Below are 10239 nucleotides of genomic sequence, written 5' to 3'. Positions count from 1 at the left end.
AGGAGAGAAGCAACCTAAAACTAAGGAGAAACTTCCTGACAGTTAGAACAATTAACCAGTGGAACAACCTGCCTCCAGAAGCGGTGAATGCTCCAACACTGGAAGTTTTTAAGAAGAGACTGGACAGCCATTTGTCTGAAATGGTATAGGGTTTTCTGCCTGAGCAGGGGGTTGGACTAGATGACCTCCAAGGTACCTTCCAACTTTATTATTATTATTATTATTATTATTATTATTATTATTATTATTATTATTATTATTATTATTATTATTATTATTATTATTATTGTTGTTGTTGTTGTTGTTGTTGTTGTTGTTGTTGTTGTTATTATTATTATATTCAAAGATAATTGGTGAGGAAAACTATAGGCATTCATTTCTAACCAGAAAGATGCCAAAATGATGATGTGTTATGATATCATAATGCAAGCTCCAGACTTTTTAGCTTGTATTATGACATTGCATGTTAAGTACATAAGAGATGGTATTTCATTTTTCTCCCATTTGCCCCTGCCCCATTGATGCCTGAGTGAAACAATGAGAATAGAGAAACTTGATTACAATTCTGGCTAATCTTCTTGTTCTATCTGAGAGAACTAATTTTCTCTGCAGAAACCAATGCATTTGTCTTGCAATTGTTTACATTTTATACGACTCCCAAATGGGACAGAGAAAAATATAAATACTGAACTGTATTAAGCAACAAAGAGGATTTTCTCTCTTGCCGAGTTTGACCTGCAATTCATTTCTCCTTCCCTCAGCAGAAAAACGTCTGCCATGAACATTACGGTCTCTATTATGGATCCTTATTTTGCTGTTCTATGTGATGGAGCTGCTGTGTATTAATAATAGCTTTTGACCCATTACATATCATAAAGCTAAAAAAGCTATAATTCTTGGTAGAGTTTGCTAGTAGTTTTAATCATCTGTCCATAAAGAATTATTGTGTTTAAGCTTGTATGTGTGATTTTCTACTAACAGAGCACCTTATCTCTATTGCTTTTGTTTCACATAACTGCAGTCACTTGAGTAATAGCTGACAATTTCATAAACAATTGAGGCTGCACTTGGAGGATGATGTTGTAGGGAGAGCAGGAAGGCATATTACTTTCAAATATGCCTTCTACAGCTAAAGGTGGGAACACCTGAAAGACCAGGTTAGGAATAAATCATCTTGGAGAAAATATATCTATGTAGTTGCATAATCAATACTAAAGTGATGGCACCTAATCAAGCAAATCAAGCTAAAGCTTGTGTGAGTCACAAGTTGGGGACAAGATTAAATCAAACCTCTTCCAGGTTGAAAGGATTAGTTCAGTGGTTCTCAACCTTTTTAATGCCGCGACCCCCAACCGGTCGTAAGTCGAGGACTAAACCGGTCGTAAGTCGAGGACTAAACCGGGTGTAAGTCGAGGACTACCCAACCAGTCGTAAGTCGAGGACTTTCCCTGCCCGGGAGCGCCGCGCATGCGTGGTTCTGCCCCCTGTGCCAGCCGAGGCGTAGCTGGCAAGCGGAAGAGACGGAGCAGGCCAACCACCAGCTGGCCCAGCCCAAGGGAGGTAAGGCACCCACCGGAAAAGGGGAAAAAAATGGCGGACAGCCTTGCTTGGCGACCCCCGTGAAATGGTCGATCGACCCCAAATGGGGTCGCGACCCATAGGTTGAGAACCGCTGGATTAGTTGGTGACATCAGTGTTGTCTGGAGGACACTTGTCCCCATTAATGTGCCCACTGAAGTGGTACCCATCTATCTACTTGTGAGCACTCACTTTCAAACTGCTAGGTCGGCAGGAGCTGGAGCAAATGACAGGAGCTGCTAATCGTCAACCCTGCATCCTAACCATGTGAGCCACCACAGTCCTCAGGGAACACAACTGAAAAACAAGATTTGATCACCCAGGATATGTTTGTGCTATGATTACAAATGAGAAAGCTCAGAGGCTTCCTTAACATATTTAATTACTAATTGCTACCATGGAGTTTGTGTGATGAAAATCAAGATTACAAATTGTCCTCGACTTACAACCATAATTGGAACTAAGATTTCCATTGCTAAAGAAGGTGATTGTTAAGTGAATCATACCCAATTGTACAATTTTTTTAAACACAGTTAATCAAATCATTGCAATTCTTAAATGATGACAACAACAACAACAACAATAATGTTGGAAGGGACCTTGGAGGTCTTCTAATCCAACTCAGGCAGGAAACCCTATACCATTTCAGACAAATGGTATAGGTCTCTTCTTAAAGTCCAGTCTCTTCTTAAAAACTTCCAGTGTTGGAGCATTCACTGCTTCTGGAGACAAGTTGTTCCACTAGTTAATTGTTCTAACTGTCAGGAAGTTTCTCCTTAGTTCTAGGTTGCTTCTCTCTTTGATTAGTTTCCATGCATTGCATCTTGTCCTGCCTTCGGGTGCTTTGGAGAATAGCTTAACTCCCTCTTCTTTGTGGCAGCCCCTAAGATATTGGAATACTGCTATCATGTCACCCCTTGTCCTTCTCTTCATTAAACTAGACATACCCAATTCTAGCAACCGTTCCTTATATGTTTTAGCCTCCAGTCCCCTAATCATCTTTGTTGCTCTTCTCTGTATGCTTTTGAGAGTCTCAACATCTTTTTTACATCATGGTGACCAAAACTGGATGCAATATTCCAAGTGTGGTCTTATAAAAATGGTAGTAACACTTTACGTAATCTTGATTCTATCCCTGTTAATGCAGCCTAACACTGTGTTGGCTTTTTTGGCAACTGCAGCACACTGCTGGCTCATATTTAAGTGATTGTCCCTCTCACAGTTACTACTATTAAGCAAGGTACCACCTATACTTTATCTGTGCGTTTGGTTTTTCTTGCCTAAATGTAGAGCCTACATCTGAATGTAGAAGTGAATCAGCACTCATTAAAATATCCTGACTTTGCCTGTTGAAAGGTATCTGGGAAGGTTGCATATTTTCAATTTCTTGCCTAATATAGACCATAACTTTGATGCAAGGATGACAAATGTAATGTCATTTCTGTCCCAAGCCATCATTGGATTGTATATAGTTTGTTGACAAAGAAGTCAGAAGTTCTGGAAGAAATTAATTGCCATTTGTGAATACACATATCATACAGAGTTGAAACTCGTAGAAATACTTCTCAGCATTGAGTTTGATGTGTTATGCATTTACATGCAGGGCTTTTTTTCTCAGAGAAAAGGTGGCGGAACTCAAACCTGGCCACGCCCTCATCAAACCCTAGGACCGCCCCTTTAGAGAACAGGAATGCAAGTAAAATTTGGGAGGGGCTATTTCCGGTGCGGGAGGGGCTATTTCCGGTGCGGCCGGCCCGGAAAAAGGTGCCGGAACGCAGTTCCGCCGCGTTCCGGCTGAAAAAAAGCCCTGTTTACATGTGTAAATAAATGATAAATTTCTTTTGTAAAGAGATTTTTCATTCACGTCTGCATCCGTTACTGATAACAGATTGATATGGGTCCTTTGCAAAAACAACCAAAGAAAGAGCTTTCTATGCTCAGGAGAACTAGAGGTTTTATTACATTTTTCTTCTTATGCCAAATGAGAAAAACAGCTCTTGTAGTTAATTTGAGTTTAATTCTTCCTTTTTTAGTATAGCCAGTCAGCTCATTTTCATGCATAATATTAATTGGAGATTAAATAGTAAAGATAGTCAATGGAATAGGTTGTTGGACCAAACAACTTTTAAGCTTTCCAAATTTTATATATAAAATGTATGCTTTTTAAATCTATTTGTCTCATACAAATGATATAACTCTTACAAATATATTGCAATATTGTACATCCAAGGCTTAGAAGTAAAACATTATAGCAGTAGTATTCACTCACATACTAGAAATATGTTATAGAAAAAAAGTGTGAAAATTAATAAAACAATTGAAGCATAGTACAATATCTAGATCTGGAGCCTTGACTACTTCATTTAAAGTAAGAAAACTGCCTAGAAAGAGAGAAGAAAACACACACACAAAAATGGCATTTGGAGTTAACTGCAGGTTCCAGCATTAGCTAGAATATTAGTACAATGAAAAAAGTGCTCTGCTCTTAAAGCAAAGTATTGGGGATTACTGGTAATGTCTTACTGCTCTGCCCTTTATTGATTTCTGACATGACCAGGTCAGTTTGTGCTTAAAAATAAATAATTTATTACAGTTCTTATGAAATCAAGTTGGCAGCTCCTTTCATTGTTCAGGGAAGGCACAGTCTAGTGCATATATTCATAGGGATGTCATAAAACTTCTCAAATGTGAATACAGGTCCTTTATTTCTTGAAGATTTTCGTTACAGTAAAATGAAAAAAAAATCCTATAAGGAAAAGAAAGATCCTGAGATAGATTGTAGAACACTGATATCAAGAGATTATCACTGCCTTCATTACTGTCAAAATATCTTGGAAAGGCAACTCATGGAAAATCCTGACTTGCAGTAAATAAATGTTAAGAATACATTTATTTATGTATCAATGTACATGTAATATACATTTATATTTAAAATGTTATCAATGTACATGTACTATACATTGCATGCAGGTAAGCATATGCAGCAATACATCCTTAAACTGTGATATCATTGCTCCTGATATATATATATATATGTGTGTGTGTGTGTGTGTGTGTGTGTGTGTGTTTTCTGAGGTTTTCGCGGGTGTTTGTATGTAGGTCTTTGGTTAATCGGGTTTTCTCCCGCGTAAAATTGGAAGTGTCTTGGCGACGTTTCGACAAAGTCACATTCGTCATCTTCAGGCTGGTGTCTTCAGCTTTGTGCTCCTAGAAGTCACACTCCTGTCCTCTATCTCACATTGAGCTGTCTCTCGAGCGTGCACGGCCACCTTCGACCGAGGGAGTCCCGGGCTGGCCCTCTTCCATATATCTCCCAGGGGGAAAACCCCCCTGAGACGCGGTGGGTGGCTCAGGCGTGGTGGGGATCCGGATCACTGTGTTAACCCGTCCTCGTTTCCACACGTCTCTTTCCTCACGCCCCACAAGTGAGCTGCGATTCCAGTGTGTGATTGCAAGGGCCCACGATCGTGGCAATCCCACAAGGTCAGCTGCATTAGAACTCTTTTCAAAAGAGTTGACTCCCACTGCAACACAGCCAGGGCTAGAATGCAGGAAAGAAAACATCTTTTTCGCATCTGTAGGCAGAATGGGTATCCCACCAGATTTATCAAGCGCCATAGTGCACCCAGACCCCCTGGCAATTTGCAGGTGGGGGTTTTACCTTCCCAAACAACACGTGTTACCCTCCCATATGTCAGCAATGTCTCGGAGGCCACGGCTAGGTTGTTGGCGCCTTATAAGATCATGGTGGTGCATAAACCTAGCCGGACGTTGCGCTCGTGTGTCATGAGACCGAAGGACCCACTCCCCATGACAGAGAAGTCTGGAGTGGTTTATAGAATTAACTGTGATAACTGCTCCAGTAACTACATGGGTGAGACTTCAAAAAGGGTTAAAACAAGAGTCCAGGAGCACAAATTGGCCGTAAAAAGAGGGGAGCAATATTCCCAAAGTTTAACCCATATGGTAGAGTCTGGGCATAAGTTTGATTTTGATGGAGTGGAGGTGATTGCCAACGATGTCACTAAGAGTGGCAGGTTACTTAAGGAGGCCTGGTTGTCGCGCGAGGAGTCCATTAACCGGCATATAGATCTGTGCCCAGCATATCTAATGTTGAGGACGTGGGAAATACACAACCAGTCGGCATGGACTGACCGAGGCAATAATTGCGACCCTTCCCCTCCCCCACTCAGGAGAGTCAATGCCCATGAAAGGAGTTATGGTCCAACGAACTGACACCCTCCCGGGTACGAGGATTGGAGTGCGGCCGGTACAGGCGTCGGAACTTGCAGACACCGGGGACCTAACAGCTGCTACGCCAGACGCCACCTGGCACCATGGGAAGGGCTTGGAGGAAGAGATGGGAAGCATGCGACTTGGGATGCAGCGCAGCTGCTGTCTGGGGAATGGCGCCGACCCTGCCGCTTCTGGGATTGCCACGATCGTGGGCCCTTGCAATCACACACTGGAATCACAGCCCCACTTGTGGGGCATGAGGAAAGAGACGTGTGGAAACGAGGATGGGTTAACACAGCGATCCGGATCCCCACCATGCCTGAGCCACCCACCGCGTTTCAGGGGGGTTTTCCCCCTGGGAGATATATGGAAGAGGGCCAGCCCAGGGCTCCCTCGGTCGAAGGTGGCCGTGCACGCTCAAGAGACAGCTCAATGTGAGATAGAGGACAGGAGTGTGACTTCTGAGTTGCGGTCCAGGTTGAGCCTGACGGGAGAAAGTAGGGAGGGAGATCGACCGGATGGAGCGCACGCGCCCAGCGTCTGTGTGACGGAGGGTGGGGGAGTGGCTTCTGGATTGCAGCCCGAGTTGAATTGGATGGAAGAAAACAAGGAGAGAGGACGATTGAATGGAGCGCGGAAGCAGCCACCCCCATGCGTGTCTAACGTCCATACGTTTGCACAACAAACACTGTGGACTGGAGTTGGTCATGGGGCAGGGGATGTGGAAAAGAAGGGGATAGATGCTGTTAAGGATGTTGGTGACAATGGTTTTATGGGAGTAGGATGGAAAGGGAGACTTGAGGATGAAGTTAAGGGCGGTATACCTGCAACGGAATCCCGTGTAAGTGGATGTGATAGCAGTGAGGATGGACATCAAAAGAAAAGAGGGGGGAAGGGGGCGCTCTGCAGGGGGTGTCCCAAGGAGGAGGGGAGGCAATTGGATGGTACCTGTGTGCCAGGTGAGGTGAAGCGCCCCTATGAGGTACGGACACGGAGGAATGGGGGTGTGAATAGTAATGCGAGGATAGTTAAGGGAAGTAATGAGGGGATGGATACAATGATTGGTTACCTAGGACCCGTCACGAGATCTAGGGGTCGGGCACAGGTGTTGGCTGGCTTATAAATGGTTTCTCCCATTGAGTTATTTTGTACCCTGACAATGTTGGTAGGATCCAACGAAAGCTAGGTCCTTTTTAAAATTCTTTTAAAGGTTTTTAATGTTGTATTAAAACTTTTAATTGTTTTGCAATCTCCTGGTGCTCATATTTTATTTCTCATCATGGATATACCCAGGAGTCACTTGTCTGTCTTTAGTGTTATTTTTAATCATATATATATATATCCAAATTTCTTTTTTTCTGACAAGGCAAGAGATACTGTAAAAAGAGTAAAACTGCAGTATGCAGTTGAAAATGTCAAGGTGTTCACAATCAGACTGATCTGTCTGAACTCCCTATATATATATATATATATATATATATATATATATATATATATATATATATATATATATATATATATATATATATATATATATATATATATATATATATATATATATGTTTTCTGAGGTTTTCGCGGGTGTTTGTATGTAGGTCTTTGGTCATTCGGGTTTTCTCCCGCGTAAAATTGGAAGTGTCCTGGCGACGTTTCGACGAAGTCACATTCGTCATCTTCAGGCTGGTGTCTTCAGCTTCGTGCTTCTGGCAATAAACATAGAGAGGAGAGGTGCGAAGGGGAGGGGGGACAACAGCGCTGTGTTTTAGAACAGCCTAGAGGGAGCAGAAAAGTAAACAAGGCTAATGGACAAGAGAGGAAATTGGAAGACATGATTACACAAAGAAGGGGAGTAGAGGCTCTACCCGCGCTAAACCTCCAAGAAAGGACATCCCCTGCTATTACTTACACTGATACGGATTGTGTGGGAAGGACAACTTCTAGTAAGAACTCGGTGCCTGGAGTACATTCTAGTATAACCAGCTCAGTGACGAGATCGAAGAGTCGTGCACACGCCCTAATTAAACCTATAAAGGAACTTTCCCATTGACCAGCATTCTAAGCCCTGAAGATGTCGACAGATGCTGACGAAAGCTAGGCACTTTTATTGATTTCTATGTGTTTTAAAGGTTTTTAATATTCTTAAGAACTTTTATCTCTAAATTATTATTATTAAATTATTTATTGTATTCCCTGGTGCTCACGTCTATTGACTGACTTTGAACATATATATGTATATATATATATATATATATATATATATATATATATATATATATATATATATATATATATATATATATATATATATATATATATATATATATATAAACCCTCTGAAGAGAGCAAATCAAAAATGTTCAGGAGCAAACATTCAAAATAAAAACCAGAATAGTTTGGAGAATACTAAGATAATTTTATTTAATGTATTTATATTTTGCTGTTGTAAGATTGTATATTACTGTGAATGGTCTTAAAGATTTGAATGAATAATAAAATGAAAAATAGGTAGGTAGTAATAATTTATGGAAGTAGTTTTCACAGTTCAAACATCTTAGGAACCTCGTTACACTTTTCCTAGATAGTTTCCTCTATAGTTATATAAGAAAGGAGTTTAGAATATATGGATGAAGTGATGAAAAAATATTTCTTACTTATTGAAACTTGCAGAAGGTGCACTTTCCAACTGTCTCAGGAATACATAATTCCCTGCCAGCAAACTACAGAAAGCTGATCTCCCTTCTCTATACTTGTTATATAAGATATTTTATTAAGCATGTGAAAGGCCAAATTTATGTCATATTGGAATTCATAGCCAGACTGCTATGGAGATCCACCCAGTGATCCTACTCTATCAATTTCCCAGGCTGATTACCAGGTAGATTTTGTTTAAATAAATGAATGAATAAGTTATTGCAGAACACTGAATGTGTTCATGTATGACATAAAAAGGAACAGAAAACTCTTCAAGTTGAACTCAGCTTCCAGCAATTGCATCCTTGCAGGATTTGTTTCTTTTTGAAGTACTAAGAAATGATTCATTATTGCCTTTTTCAAGGTATTTTTTTTAATTCCCCAACCTAACCAGCATGTGATATATAATACTTAAATCAATACATCTGGCCATATAAGTAGATGTGTTCCTATGAATGAAAAGTTGTGTTTTTCTTGTTTGCTTTTGATGCTTCAGATAATATTATCTGATTTATTTTGTACTAATACTTCTTAAAGAAAACTCTTGTAGATAACCATTTGCTTACTAGAATTCTTAATGTACTTCTGATTCATAAAATGGTATAATGCACTCATCTAACAGTATACAAATATGTCACAAGTGAAGAATATATAATGTTACATGATTTGAACTCAATAATATACTCATTTTATTTACAAAAAAAATCAAAATAATTAATTGTGGAAGAAACACACATGTATATTGTACATGTGCTACAAATGGCATAGTTAAAATAAGCATATTTCTTATTCTGTGCCCTAATTTTATGTTAAAATGGAATTGAATGGAGGCAAGAATGGCAACTTTTCTAGATTGTTTAAATGAAGTGTTAAAGTTGTAATCCTAATTATTAGAACAAAAAAGTTGTGATAATGCTGAATCATATACAGATCTTCTGCTTTTTAATGATCTTTCTAAGTACACATTTTTCTAGTCAGAAGTGTGTGGGAGGCATATGAGATCAATTTCATGGCTCTTAGGAAATCACACCGGGATATCGTTTTTCTATTCTCTATGGTCATATGAGAAAATAGTTCCTAGCTAGGAATAAACAGAGTTTACTGCAAATTGATGGCTCTATTGAAAACAGCCCAGTTGGAATTATATCTATGGATGTATGATGTGATCCATCAATGAATCTTAACAAAGAAATTCATATAATTATTTAAAATTGAGGCTTCCAATTACAACTCTTACAATATTGAATTTTCATAATGACTTCCTAAAAAAGTACACATAAACTGATTTGCCGGAAAGCTTCAGAAATTCAAAGTGATCTTAAAAACTCTCTATACTGAAGTATGATTAATCTTTATTTTCAATCTGATTTTTATAGAAAAAAATATCTAAAAACACATGACACTGTTATTAACTTTCACTTATAATATATATTTATACAATAATATGGACCACATTGGCTATCAATTTTAGCAACAAATTGTTGGCCCCTTGTTAAAGTAAATCTAACTCCATGTAATATATATTATTACATATATTATTTATTTATTTATTTATTTATTTATTTATTTAATTTATATCCCGCCCTTCTCCTTACGGACTCAGGGCGGCTAACAACCAGATAAAACACTAATCCCCAAAAACTACAAATTTAAAAACATAAGTAAAAACAAATATTAGTAATTTGGTCAAGTTAATTTAAAAATTGCTTTAAACCCCATTAAAATTTTCCCCTA

This window comes from Protobothrops mucrosquamatus, unplaced genomic scaffold (assembly GCF_001527695.2).
Source record: "Protobothrops mucrosquamatus isolate PMUCROS unplaced genomic scaffold, P.Mucros_1.0 scaffold47, whole genome shotgun sequence".
NCBI lineage: Eukaryota > Metazoa > Chordata > Lepidosauria > Squamata > Viperidae > Protobothrops > Protobothrops mucrosquamatus.
This window is presented reverse-complemented; position numbering follows the sequence as displayed.